At 40.0% G+C, this 15,543-nt stretch overlaps 1 protein-coding gene across 1 annotated transcript in view; it reads left to right on the plus strand.

Moving 5' to 3' along the window:
- LOC111658146 (myelin basic protein) overlaps positions 1-15,543 on the plus strand; it is a 51,882-nt gene that overhangs the window by 31,419 nt on the left and 4,920 nt on the right. The gene's annotated exons all lie outside the window — the stretch shown is intronic.

The following is a 15,543-nucleotide window of genomic DNA, read 5'->3' on the forward strand; positions in this document are numbered from 1 at the left end:
ATACAACCCATAGGACTGTTTCTTGAAATAGCGCCCCTAAGGCCGCATATGTGGCGTATCCGACGCTGCCATGGTTACTATAATAACGGTACAGGAGGCACAAAACTTGCATTTTCCCCCAAATAGAGACCTAATTATCCAGAAAGCATCTGTGATTTGTTTCCAACTTTAGGAAACTTTTATTTCATCTGAAAGGTTTTATTTCAACAACAATCATAAGAAAACAACTGCAATATCATTTCTTTCTTCTTTCTATTACTTAATAGTTATTAAATGCATAATAGTTAAAATAAGAAATATAGCTAATAGCTATATCAGCGTGGGGGTATTTGCTGATCATTGGGCTATCAGCCTTTAAAAATCCACTATCTGTCTAGTAACAACTTGCAAAAACACTGATATGTTTGTATTAAACATTCAAGCCCAGAGACTCACCACCTCTTTGCTGTAAGGCTGTTAGGTGCACACGAAGTGAAATCAAGGTTACAAGAGGATTTGGGTTCTTTCTCTGAAGCAATTGGCTTGAAAAGATTGTCTTGTCTTTGTAATTAGTTTGAGTTTGTGCTCCAGTCCCCCCCCCTACACCCACACTCATGAAGAAGATTTAAGATGAATTAATACAGGTTAATCAAGCTCTTACATTCAAGGTCAATCTGTTCTCATGCAAAAGACTTGGTTATATAGAAAATAATGTTTCCAAAGTCTGAGAGCTTTGGCAATTTAGTAGCAACAGAAAAGTATATTTCTAACTATTCCTATATATGTATTCTTTAATCTAAGAATACATCTAAACACATAAAGGCTTTAAAAACAAGTTAAATCCTCCTTGTATCGAGTATTAGAAAGATAGAGGAGATTCAGTGAGGAAGAGACCACTCCTGAGTGAACCTTGAGGGCTTCTTCTTCAGCTTCATATCAGTGTCTGTGAAAAGGAACGACACGCTGTCTGTGAAGATCTAATTCTGCTTTCTGCTGAACACTGTTTGATAAGGCTGCTGGGAAAGTTGATATAGTAATATTCTCTGGCTATAAGCAGCTTGGGGCACCACCTAGGACTTAATGAATGAAGGACGCATGTGATTAACGGAGCTGGGACTATTCAGACACAAAAAAAAACAAAATCACACAGGCTGAATGGTTTATACTTTTATCATCTATATGTACGAGTGCTCATGATAGATGGGTACTATTTATTTCCTCTGCTTAACAGTCTAATGACCAAATATTTTTATGGGACTTACCTTGTCGTTTTCTAAAGATTTGTCATGTTTTCACACTAGCCACTAGCAGGGACTCATAAGTGTGAGCTCGACAGTTCCCGCAACCTGTGTTTCCTTTCCTGCTCCAGCCAGACAATCTGACCAATAAGAGCAGTGAACATACGTGGTTTGTAATGATGCATTTTGGTTCATTCGACTATTTCTCTGTGCATAAGCAAACCGAACCAAGGGGAAAATACTACATGTTTGTGTTAAACATTTTAACACTTCATTGCGTAGCTCATTAATACCTAAACCTTTTCTCATTTTTACAATCTCTGTTTGTCTTCCTGTCTGAAATAATCATCACTAGAGCGTTTAAATTCTCTTTGTTCTCTCACTGGATTCATAAACTTCCTTCTAATATCTTGAAACGAGCGCAGTTATTAAAGCAATTCTTCAGAAAAGCCATTATAGTTATACAATGTACTGTATACTCCATCTTATTGTTATTTAACTCTGAACTAATATACAATGGAACTTAATTAGATTTAACTTAACTGTAAACCCCATACAAACCCAGTCCCTGTGTCACAGTGAGACAAGATGAAAACACAGTTGTAGACAATACAACAACAATACTGCAACAACAAGAACCTTGAAAAGAAAAGAGAAATCTTAAAAACTCATAAAGCTAGATCTTTGTACTTTTTATAATCCTTAAAGGTACCATACATTACATTTTTGTGGTGTTTTATTTGAGATATATTTGTGCTTTTAAAAACCAAAAAACATCCCAGTGAAGTTTTACATCTCATCTCTTTACATCTCTTGTATCTCTTTTCCCTTCCGCTCTAGTAACGACAGGTTGGTGAGCCAATCAGAAGAGAGGCTCTGTGACTTGCTTCTGATTGGCTGACTGTTTTCTGAGTGATTTAGTAAAAAACGTCGCAGATTTCCGGTAAACATTCAGAGACAGCAAATCCTGCAAGGCTGGCTCGTTTTAAGGCTCAGTAGTAAATACGGGCTGTGTGAATCTCTCTGTGGACTGGGCGGTGACACTTTCACAGTATTACTGTAGAACCTAGATCTACTTTTCTAATCAAAAATGACATGGAAATCTCAGTTTATACATACTACCTTTAAAGGTTCCCTGTGTAGTTGTTGACCCTCAGTAGTGATGGAGCTGTTTTTCTATTTGGAAGATTAGGAAGAGGAGAATTACAAGCTAGCAAAGATGGTAAACAATGCTGGATTTATAATACTTTATGAGGAAAGAAATATATATGACACATTTGTTAGAGTTCAAGGATACACACAATGCTCTTTGGTCAGTAACAATGAATGTTAAACATACCTTTTTTTCTTTTCAAGAAAACTAGACAAGGCACCTTTAAGATGTTAGTCCTGTTTGATTTTGTAATTAATGGCAAGCGTGTTCAAAAATGACGCACCAGAGAAAATGAAACATCAGAGTTTGTTTTAAAAGACTCAATCAATTGAGGAGTGAGCAATTAATGACTAATGCAACAAAGGAAGGTGGAGGTGGCGTACCTGTTTACAGCTAACCCAAACAAACCACTGCTATAATAAGGATGTATCAAAGACCACAGTCACATTTGATACAGTAATATTGAACTTATGGTCGAAACGTTACTTCTGCAGTGTGTGAAATCCACACATCAGCTTCTCTCTTCTTCATCCACTACACTAATGGATGTATTGTTTCCTGTGAAAGCCAATTTGAATCTTGAACGGAAAAGGCAGATTCCGCCAGTAACAATGAAAAGTATTATACAGAGAGACAATTACAGAATGCAAATACTCTGAATGGCTATTGTTGGAAAAAGAAAATGGTTAATACTTTCCTAGATACTTTTAAAAATGGACTTTGATATAATGAGATAATTACAACTTCACATACTGATAGAAGAACAACAGGTGCCAACAACAGATGGATTGGATTGTCTTCTTAAATTAATAGAGGCTTAACATTTAAAAACCAGCATTTGATGGAAAAACCAAAAAAGCTTGCAGCTGATAAAGCTATGGACATAACATGATAAGAGACTGTCCTCTGAAGATCAGTTTTCATTTTGGATTCATCCCCTCTCAAGGTCACACTTGAACTTCCATCAAGGAAATTGAATGATATTGGTGTGAGCCAGTTATCACTTATTTCATACACTACAGGCTTCCCCTCTAATTGCATTTGGGACCTACTGGCTACTCTTGAAATCTTAAGGGTGGAACAGGCTTCCTCAGATTGCAATGATTTGCGCCGAGGCCAGGCAGGGTTCATCAGAGTGTTCTTCCTCACTCACCAGCCGCTCTGTCGGCTCATAACTAACTTTGTAGAGAAGCTTCTGAAAATATATATCAACCCGTAATGAAAACAGAATCAAAACATGCTCTTTGGAAATTATATTTTCCCCTGTGAAGTCTTGTGGATGTTTACTATCTGCTTTAGTTTATGAGGATGGAGAGGTGGATGATGGCGTGCAGCATTGTGTGTGATGTACACAGCTGGGTTTTCATTTACTGACGTGTCCTTCATCTGCTCTGCAGAGCCCTATCTCCTTCTGTCTGTGTGATTGTATTTTTTTTCCTTATTCCGCTGGCCTTGGTTTTTGCTGTAAACACAGAATGTAATATATTTTCAGTGGATAAAAGAGTAGAGCAAGTAACTATTATGGATTTTTGCTTCAGCACACACAGCTCCCTTCATCACACACATATCCTACAGCTGTAAACAAATAGCCTCATTTGATCCACTAGCTGTCTTTACAGCTAAATATCTTATCATATTTTTCATTTCGACCTTCGTAAAACCAAAATAGTTACTCTTTGAAATAATTTTATGAAACTGGCTTGTAGCTCAGACACACATTTTGTGCACAAAGGCAAATTAAAGTGCTTTACATAATGCATTAAATACAATAAAAAGGAAATACCGCATTACACATTAAAATCGAAAATTGAAATGCTCAGTCAAAGGCAAAGAGACCATGACAGTTCCAAATGTAGATTTAAAGGAAGTCAAAGTCTGGGGAAGCTCTGAGGTGTATAGTAACTAAGTGCTGCTTCTCAACGTCATCCCAGTTTTGCACATGCCACCTACAGGAAAGTCATTGTGTTTTACATTTATCCATAGAGTGTATAGAAAGATGGATGTAGCCTCGGTGACGTCACCCTTCTGAGGAGCGGTTTTGAAGCTCAGAATGGGCTGCCTCACCGTCGCCATCTTGACAGTGCCTGACTCCACCTAACTCCTGGCCAATCAGAAAATGGGTAAAGAGGCGGAGCAGAGACTTTGCTGAATGCCGGTTTGTGGCCACGCCCTCATTTAAGCTGAACTTCAAGCCTCAATGAAAATAAACCGGTTAATTATATAAAAATTCACCCCCCGTACAGTTGTCATGAAGGAGGAAATTAGCCTTAGAGACCAAAACCATTTTTTGTTTCAAATATTTGGAACATTTTGGTTGTTTCTGCTGTGAATTTGGTCATTTTAACATGGGAGTGTTTGGGGATTGACTTGCTTTTGGAGCCAGCCTCAAGTGGTCATTCAAGGAACTTCATTGTTGGCTTAATTTTTCAGCTGCTAACCTGCAGTCTAAGCTCAGATAGGAATGCAGTTCAGACAAGTGTTGCCTATCATTTCACAACTAATTAGTCTATCATTAAACCTGCAATAAATTATTTTTGTCACCGTGGGAACAGCAGAAATAAGGTGTAAACACTTCAGTGAAGATTTTGATTCAGAAGACACAATTTTATATGCCTCAGGCTCCACTCCAATCCAGGCTCTGATTTATCTTTTGATGCCTTCGAGTGGGTATTTCACACTTTGGCTTGAGAGCAGGTTATCATTTAAGCTTCATATTTGACAGCAAAATCTAAAAATGTAATTAAAGGATGCAAGGTTTTCTGTCATTTCAAAATCGTTAAACTATGGTTCAGTGATCTTTTATCTATGTGCTTGATTATAGAGATATTCTGCCCTGTCATGAAATCATTAGAGCAGCTGAACCCTGTTTATTATGGTGTGCATTACACTAAATCAGTGATATATTTTTTATTCATCATTCTCTCTATCACAAAGTTGACTTTTTTGCTGACTGATTATCTCTTGATATCCATCCGTCAAGCCTTACTGTTACATCTGCCAAAATAATTAAAGTAACTACACAATCCAATAACTACTTATCTTAAGATAGCAAGGGCAGAAAACATCTTCCTGCTGCTGCTGAAGACGACACTGATGAGAGCAGTGACAGTAAGCCAAAGCCGTCAAGTTGAAAAAACAAAACAATGAGCTAAAAGACACTGAAAAGCTCTGTAGAGCCGAGGCTCTACAGACCCTGCTGAATCAGGTGATAACTCTCTGGGGGTTCACCTCTACAAGCGACACCTTTCACATTATAGTCATTTATTTTAATATAAGAATATTGATTAAAGCAGCTTTAAAGAACAGATATGTAAATTATTCAAATAGGTCATAAATACATAGTCATCACTGAGCTCTATTGTTAATTTAAATTGTCTAGCGCATATGAGTTGGGAAATATTCCTTATTGTATATTCTCTCTACCTCCCTTCCCCATTGGTAGACCCCATTGACTAATTTAGCATCTACACACTATCTGCTTTTTTTGCATGTGAGTTTTGCTGGTTCACATCTCTCTGCATATATTGTACACGTAATCACTGCTGACTGAGCATTCAACACAGTATAGAGTGTACGTATGAGTTTGGTCCTCTGCTGTACATTTGTCAGTGGCATAAAAGTGCAGTGGCTCAGTCATTTGTCTCTGTGGCGGAGGCTGACGCTAGCTGGTACCGGCCCTGGCACTGCCAACATGAAGCGCCTCCTCTCCTTCCCCCCTCAAAAGCTCTGATTGTTAAAGGGCAGCATCCATCACTGGACCAGTGTTCTTTGGTTTGACACCATTGTTCAGATTCTCCCTCTCTGTCCCCTCTCACCTCGCTTTCCCGCCTATGATCTTTCCGTTTCTTTCAGGTTTTTTTTTTTTTTTCTCTATCAGACGGATGAATTAACCTCAAGACCCACTCAAACATGCAAAAGCTACAACATGCACTACATGCACACACTTTCTTAATGCAACCCTGTTTATTCAGGCATGTTCATTCCCTCGTGTCTGCCGTTTTTCCTGGTTGATTTCATGTGGACACACACCGTGTCTCTGTGCATTTTGCCTCTGTGTGTTTATGTGCCATGTTGTAAGAGATTGTGCCTCAGTGCGGCCATGAGTTCAGTAGACCACGTCATCTGGCCTTGACCATCTGGCAGGACAATCACTGGGTGTGTGTGTGTGTGTGTGTGTTAGTGTTAGCAGCTGGGTCTGAGGCTACAAGAGTCCAAGGGGAGGGGATGATGGGTAACCCAAGAGTATACAAAAGTACTACCCTAGCTACTGCATCCCATATGTCAGACAAGATGAAGTGGAGTCCTTCCCCTCGGAGGAACACAACAAACTCTACTTAAAAGTGGAAGTGCAGCTGTGGATGAGTATCTACGGTCCTGTTTAGACATCATATGTTTTACCCAGAAACAGCCAGAGTGTGTCTAGATTCAGATGAGATAGGTTACAGCTCACACCTGGCAGAAGATTGTCTCAAGTGTGTCTCAATTGGCTGCTTGTCATCAGATTTTGCTCCACTGCTCACTTTTTATCCGTGGGATCACAGGTAATCACAGGTGCCAAACAGAAAAGATTTGATGATGATACACAGAGACATAATGGATCACACGGCGAAAGCTGAGCACACTTTGAGACAGCGCTTCCCCCGAAGGCGTCCATAGTGTTGCATTTGTGTGGGCAAAAAGTGACAGAGTCAGAGTCTCTGCTGCATCAAGTCTGTGTGCTTGTCAGACTGAGGTTGAGAAAGTTATAACAACTGTTCAGCCATCAGACAAGCACTTCAGTTAAAGCATTCTGATGCTTTAAGAATAAACAGAAGTACATTTCAAATCAAACACTTGATAGAACAGGTGTGAATAAAGATCAATACTTCATCAGTACACCTGTTCATAAAGCTGTTGTCTTGTGATGAGATTGCCCAAGATTCATATCAGCGCCAGAGGGAACTGGGCCTGGAGTATCAGCATCCCCCTCCCATCCTTCCTCCACCAGCAAATAGAGCTGCTTTATTGACACTTTGGTGTCTTTTCTAAAGTGGGAAAACACGCAATGACTTGTACCTTTCTGTTATGTTCCCCAATGTGGAAGCAAGGGATGAGGGGAAGTAACAAATATAAAAAGTGTCCCGGGAGGAAAGAAAGATTAGGAGGCAAAACAGTGTGTGAGGAAAACCAAGGAATTTTAGTCTTGAATTCAAACACAAACTAAATTACTGCAAGAGAGGTAACTTAAAGCGCTGGTTTCAAAGAAGCTATAAAACAATAAACAACCACATAACCCAGACTATACTGTTCCATTTAGCAAAAAAATCGGGATAACATCTTTTTTTGATGGATGATTCTTACAAAATTTATGGCGCATGAGAATTGCCGTTGGTGCATTTACACAAACAGAGTGTGCCATCTTAGTTTTAGTGACATGTGCTGTAACATTTAAAATGTTGCGAGGGCTTATGTGCTTGACGGAGCAGAATGTTTTCAGGTTGTGTTGGGAACCTAAAGCTGTCGCGAAGTTTCTTGTGCCAGTGGCCACGCAGAAGAAAGAGCAGTGAAATGTCTCTGTCCAAGCCGCTGACACAAGCAAACCAGCTGGCATTCGACTTCAGGACATTAGTCATGTCCTCTGCCATGTTGAAGTGTGTGCATGTTTAAATGTGTTTTGACCTCTCATGTCTCCATGGGTGAGAAATTGCCCCCGAGCACTACGCCGATGGCATCAAGCGACGTTCAGCGCTGTTCTTCTTCTTGTGCTGTCCCACTGTCCTACTTGAGACACACAGTCACACCAGCTGCCAATGAAATCCTCATACTCCACAAGCACGCCTGTCATGACAGAGATATAGTGCTGTATTAAAACACCAGGCTGAAGTGAACAGATTCAAAATTAAGATTCATGAGTGAGCTTTTAGGGAAATATGATTAACCGCAAATCATAATATAATATGGCGCTGAAGTGCCAGAAAGTTGTGAGAATATATCTCTTGTGTTTAAAACTAAATAATTAAAATCAATTAATTGATCGTACAGTATCAGAAAACAACATCAACAACAAATTTGGTGTGTCATGCAGGTTCCAGCCTTTAAAATGTGCAAATGTACTGTTTTTTTCTGTTTTATATCATTGTAAATAAAATATCTTTTGATTTTTTACTGATGGTCAAACAAACAGCTAAAATGATAACAGGCATTGCACTAATTTATGACATTTGAGAGATCAAAAAGTGATTGACTGATTAATGAATAACAAAAAGAATCATTAGTTGCAGCCCTGAAACAGCATTTTTATTAGCTTATCAAACAATGGCAGGGAATTTACAAAAAGTCAATATGTCTGTACTTAGCTCTTTGAAATGACACATTCACTTAAATTGATGTGAGAAAACTTATGTTTGATTCACTCCTGTCAAGAAAAACATAGAAAGAGAAAAAATAGAGAAAATAGTGAAATAGCTGCTGTTTGTCAGTGAACAACTTGATGTAAGGAGCTGTTAGTAATGACGGGCCGGGGCATTCATTATGTTTGGTAGTGCTGCAAGGTTAGCCTCTAGCCTAACAGCTGTTTGGATAAATGCTGCAGCTCTGATACTGATGTGTGTTACAACACTTACAGCAAGCAAAGATCAAACCAAAGGTGGCTAATGCCTGTTCTCTTGTCTGCAGTTTTGGAAAATCAAAGTGTTTACAACATGCCAGAAAGCATGTTAAGTGATTTCTTGTCTTTTTTTTTTTTAAACATTTATTTATTATGGATTTTGTTCATTTACAAACAAACAGGGAACAGAAGAGCACAATAAGGCACATTATAATGAAACAAACCAAAAACAGAAACAGAAAGGGGACTTGTAATAAAGCATAAATATATCTTGTCTTTACTTTAACGTTGGAAGCATCACAGCGGGAGAAGCTTTATTCCTTCCCCGTTTAAAGCCACTGCTCAGAGTGAAGTTAAAAGGTCATGATCATGGCCTGGGTTATAAGAAGGGAGTGGTTCTGCTGTAGCTGTTATCTCGTCCACAAAAATCTCTGGAGGACTAACGTCCTGAATGCCAGATGGGGTTTCAGAGACAGAGAGCGTCTTTTTCTCCAGTGCTTGTGGGTGCTTCAGATCCAACATGAATGCAGCGGCAGAAGGATTTTTCGGCCCCAGGTGGGAGGTTTGGTCCGGGGCCACATAGCGATGGTTGTTTTTTCAGAGGAATGCTTCCCGTGCCTCGGTCCCACCACAGTCCTTGTTGTTGTCCCAGATGCTAGGCTATACATCCTCTTCACACCACAGAAGAGGAGGAAAAATGAGGAGATTGAGGCCCACTCCCTGCATACTTCTTCCCTTCTAGATGCTGATCTTTTCCCTTCCAGGAAAACTGAATTTCTCTACTGAATAGAGCCGACAGGCTGTTTTTAGTGTCTTCGCTCAACTATTTAACCTAGATCATATAGGAGACAGAGGTGATGATGATAACTGTTCTGGGACTCAGAGGCAGCACATCGATGCTCTATAATTTCACCATAATAATCAGGCCATCCTGGTGCTACAGTTGTCATAGGAACACCTTGGAGTTGTCATGGTGAATTAATCAAGATGAGGTAAAAGGCTATTGTCTGGTCACCCTCAGTCTGCGACTGTGTCTTGTCCACATTATATCATATCAGAAGCTGAAAACATATTTTAAACGAGGTCAGTGACTCTTGGCGCTCTTAAAGGCAGGTTTCCAGAGCAATATATTTGACAGGACATGTGCAGCAGATCCTGACCGCTCTTTTGTCCTCTACTCATTATCTTGGGATTGCAACATATGAATAAATCCGGTATTTATGAAAGGAGCCACCAAAGTGAATGCAGCACGGTCTCAGCAGACCCCTGCTTTCTCTCTGCAGGGTTATGCATCAGCCTGCTGGATAATTGGCCCTTAGTGTTGTTTACATGTTGTTTTGCATAACCAGTACCCAAACAGTGATGGCCGTGCAGCTGCAGGAAGAAGAGTTCTTTCTAACGTAATGAAGGACTACACACAGGAAAAAGGAAACCTGCAGCTTTGCTTTTCATCCCTCCCGCCTCCTCCTCTTCTGCTCAGCAGCAACTTAAAGAACAATGAAGAAATATTAAGTATGACATGAAAAGCTTATTTCACCTCTAATTTCAATATTTCCAGTGGAAACACACTCACGATCAATCATAAGAAATTGAAATTGACAGTTTATAGCTGAGAAGTGACTTCAAATGACACCACAAGATTGGCCCAAGTTGTCAGGCTGAGTATCACGGACAATTGCAATGCCTGAAAATTTGGTTAGATGTGCTGAGGGTTTTTATTAAGATCCACTAGATACCGACTGATTGCCTGACTCAGGGCAGTTGTTACTAAACCAAAGGGAAGACTGAGTGACCCAGCCACTGACACTACAGGTTTCAAAAATCATACAGAGGATTTACTGTAGTCTCAGTTTCATCAGGTTAATTTTATAGCTTGCACTGTAGCAGCTGAACTAGTAGCAATGTATATAACAGGAGCAGTAATTTTATGTGGCTATATCATAGAAAATGATTGTGATCCGTAGAAAACAGGCAGCTCTGTAAGGACGTGTCGATATCCTCTACATAAGGCAGAAATAACTCCAACAAACAAGAACACAGCTTCATTATCTTTCGTGCTGGGCTTGTCAGATTTCATTAATTACGGTTCTTGCTACCAGTCATGCAGTAGCATACTGTCCCAATTTCCTGCCTCTCCCTATAAAACAATACACGTGAGAAATTAATAAAGATCTGCACAGCTGTGAACTGGAAACTTACTTAATAGAATAGCTGTAGTGCACTTGTTTTCGATCACATTTTGCTTATGTAGCCGAAGCAGAGCGATTTAATGATCTGTCACAGACACGTTTGGCTCCTGTGATTTTTCTTTTTCACACAGACACCATGCTGCTTTATTCAATTAGATAACAATATTTTGATATTTTCAAAATGGATGTTTGGTTTGTGGACAAAACATAACACAAAGAGTAGACAATAAAATTTTAAAACAACTGATCACAATCATAAGCAGTAAATAAAGGATCGTTACATAGTCTTTTTCTATTTAATGGACTTCCTCTGGCACGCTAACCAACAACACTGATGGCTATAATACCATGTATGGTGGGTGGTAATGGACACCGATATTGATCGTGTCTTCGCCTATACAGAGATCCAGTATATATCACAAAAAGGAAATAACATAATGGCAAATCCCAGAACAGTAATAAAATCACTGTGTCAAATGTGTTTGAGGCTTGGAAACGACAGAGTTTGAGTCACTTGGTCATTCGCTATCTGGGGGAGGATTTTTGTTTTTCCACTGGCCCAGTAACCACTGACTCATCGGCACTGGTCAACAATCCTCTCAATCCTACACACATTTATTATGTTCAATTTGGGTGTTGGGACGCTAAATCCCTGACTTAATGCACCTTTAATACGAACATACAGGGGGGCAGCTGATGAATAAGTTAGTGATCAATACATAACCTTTTTCTGGCCAAACACGGTGAACACGCAGTCAGTGTTGTACAGGAGTATTATGTACTGTGAAGGTCTGTTAAAGTTCAGCCATGTCAGGATCTCTTTCTCTCTGTGTAATTTGTCTTGTGTTGGTATATTCTAGTGGCAAGTGGTGCCACAGAAAGGGGAATATCAGGTGATGGATGCTGGAAATGATTTAAGAGGACCCGTGGGTCGGCAAATGAAAAACACAGCTTTCTTATTTATTCTGTTCTGTGCTGTAGCAGCCTCAGAGGCTCCTCTCCGAAAAACAGGGAACAACATTGTGATGTCACATATTCACAGGGGGTGTCACGATACACCGGTGTTGATAACTGTGACTTTTAGAAAATGAAATAATGATATAGTGTTAATAACACACCATTATATCATGATGGCAGATGTTGGGCCTGGTGGATCTTTTGTTCGTCACTTCATTTGGTTGCTTTCTCACTGTCCATTAGGTGTAATTGTGTTTTTGTACATTTCTGATCACAGACTCTCTCTCCACTTCCCTACACTCGTATTTGAGTCTTAATTCATTTGCCAAAAAGAGACCAAACACACAATTAACAACATGAACCTAAAGATGGATTTTCTATAGATAATGAGATAATATCGTTGTGAATTCTTTTGGTGACGAAAATCGTTAAGTGAAAATCTGATATCGCTATCGTGACAGCCCTAATATTTACTGTTCGTAACACAAAATGATGAGTCGTGTTTCTCTTTCTTTGCCATAAGCAGATTGTAAATTAGTTTAGAACACATTGCCATGATTTTATAAAGTTATACCGCTGTGGACGAGGATGAAGCTCAATATACACTCACCAAGCACTTAATTGGGAACAACAAATTAAACTGCGTAGAGCCTCCCTTTGCTCTCAAAACAGCCTCAGTGTTCCATGGCATGGATTCCAGAAGAGATTCACAGCATGACTGTGCAGATTTATCAGCTGCATATTCATGCTGTGAATCTCCTGTTCCACCACATCCCAAAGGTGCTCTGTTGTATTCAGATCTGGTGAGGCCACTGAAGTTCTCTGAACTCATTGTCATGTTAATGAAACCAGATTGAGTCGAGTTTTGCTTTGTCGCATGCAGCAATATCCGGCTGGAAGTGGTTAGAAGATGGTAAACTGTGGCCAAGAAAGGATGCACATGGTTAGCACCGATACTCAAGACAGGCTGTGGCATGATCGGTATTAAGGGACCCAAAGTGGGTCAAGAAAACATTCCCCACATTATTAAACCACCACCAGCCTGGACTGTTCACACAAGGCAGGTCAGGTCCATGGATTCATGCTTTTTGATGCCAAATTATGACCCTACTGTCTGCTGCCTCAGCAGAAATCAATTCATTAGACCTGGCTACATTTTTCTAGTCTTCATCTGTCCAGTGTCCGTGAGTCTGTGTCCATTGCAGCCTCAGAATTTCTGTTTTTGGCTGTCCTCTGATGTTGTAGCCCATCAACCTCAATGTTCAACATGTTGTGCTTTCTGGGATGCTTTTCTGCTCACCACACTTGTATACAGTGGTTATCTGAATTACTGTAGCCTTCCTGTCAGCTCCAGCCAGTTTGGTTGTTCTCCTCTGACCTCTCTCATCAACAAGGGGCTTCTGTCCACAGAGCGGCTGCTCATTGGAAGTTTGTTTTTTGGCACCATTCTGAGTTAAAACTCTAGAGACTGTTGTGCATGAAAATCCCAGGAGATCAGCACTTTCAGAAACACTCAAAACAAAATGAACATGCAGAGACTCTAATGAGCCTCGCTATTGGGTGCCTAGATCATGAGCCAGCTTCTTCTCCAATGACTGGCAGGTCATTCTCTCTGCCTACAAACTCCTGGGAGAAACTTGAAAACAGTTGGTAAAAAGTTTTTTAGCCAATGAAGTTTAAAAAAAAATGCAACTCTGCTGACAGTGTGCTCAAAACACCCCCCAAAAAAAAGTATTATTGAGAAATCCAGCATCCAGTTAGCAGTAAAGAGACACTCACTGTTATTACATCTCAACTTTGAACAGTTTTTAAAGCCCAGAGGAGAGCATGCCTTTCACCTTTCACCTTTCACTGCAGGTGTAATGGCCCAGCATGCACAGAGGTCTAATGTAATGCGAAACTAACTTGTTTGATTAATGATGTAGTTTGGAGTCATTATCAAAACTTTCATTTAAATCTATTATGTCCAATTCCTTTTCCCCCGTAGATCTGGCTCAAGATCAGTGAGACAAGTGAGCTAAAAGCAACACATAGGCTGCACAGATTGGATGGATTGTTTCAGTTTCAGAATGAAAGATGACATAATCACAAAAAAACTTTACACATAGTGGCTTTAATAATAGCTTCTTTTCCTTTCGCCAAGACGTGACTTGACATCTTATTTTTCCACATTGTATTCATTAATTTAATTGTGCAGTTATGCTTTGTAGAAACAAAATCTTTATAGAAAGTCTTTGAATGGGATTGTTCATGTTCTTTGAAGCAGCTGTTAACCCAGAAAGAATCTAATTAGTTTACAATGGGGACTTTAAGTGTCCCTCTAAAAGCTGAAGCTTCTTTCGGAGGCTTTTTCACCTTGACAAGAATGAAATTATGAGTCAGACAAGATTCACTAAGTACTTTATACGGGATTGCAGTGCATGTGGCGGGGCTGCTGCAGCCATCTTGGTCATGGGATTATGCTGAAGAAACAGCCTCCGTAACAGGTATTGTTAGATGATTTTTATTAAGGACATTTAGACAAGGTGCTGAAAAAAAAACAGTCTTCAAATTTGTTTTATGAATAATTTTTGGTGTCTAGAGCTGTTAGGCCTTTGTTCGAGAACTAACCAAGTGAAGCATCTAATGGCCCGGCACAATCAAGAACAGCATGTATCTCTTCTTTGCTGACATGCCCCACAAAAAAAAAAAAAGTTTTGATTGTGCATTTAGAACTCTTCTGAAAACTTAATGACGTAGAAAGAAATGCTGCAGACATCCATCTGGTGGGCGACAGGTACACCTCATCAACGCCCAGCCTCGCTGCTGGGTAAACGCCTCAGATAAAAGAAAAACAACTAAGCTGAACTTTTTCCATAAGTGTTTTGACAAAACCTTGCATTCGGAGCAGCGATGCATGTATGACAAATAGTGGCTCCTCAGGGCGCGCCCCCCCCCCCCCCCCCCCCCCCCCCCCCCCCTCAAAGCACCTCAAAAAGCTGGTGTCATTCTCTTCAAACAGTGATATTTGCATCTTCTCTTCATCGACACTCACATTTGATACATGACTTGCAAGTCCGCCGGAAGGAAAAGAAGCTGGAGAGCTCATCAGACCAAGTGAAGAGAGATTATTATGGTGATGTTGCTGCTACAAACGCATTGTTTTAGAAGTAATTCCATCTAAAATTGCAGCAAATCATAGTGTAAACCTCGACATAACCAACGCCAGAGAGCCAGCACTTGCTCTGCACCCAGACACAGCGGCCTCGTAGCTCTCGGGTCCCAAATCAGATAAGTGTCGCCGTGCATTGGGTTGAAAATCCATACTTATAGGAGTTATTTTAGTGACACTGGGCCTTTTGTTTCTCTGTAATAACTATGCAGCTCTGACAACGGCCTACTGTTCAACCAATATTAGCATGCTGATTCTCTGGTGTAGTGCTACACCATTTCTTCCAGTAC

The sequence above is a fragment of the Seriola lalandi genome, unplaced genomic scaffold, assembly GCF_002814215.2.
Source record: "Seriola lalandi dorsalis isolate HSWRI2012SDOR001 ecotype SW California unplaced genomic scaffold, Sedor1 jcf7180002054425, whole genome shotgun sequence".
Lineage (NCBI taxonomy): Eukaryota > Metazoa > Chordata > Actinopteri > Carangiformes > Carangidae > Seriola > Seriola lalandi.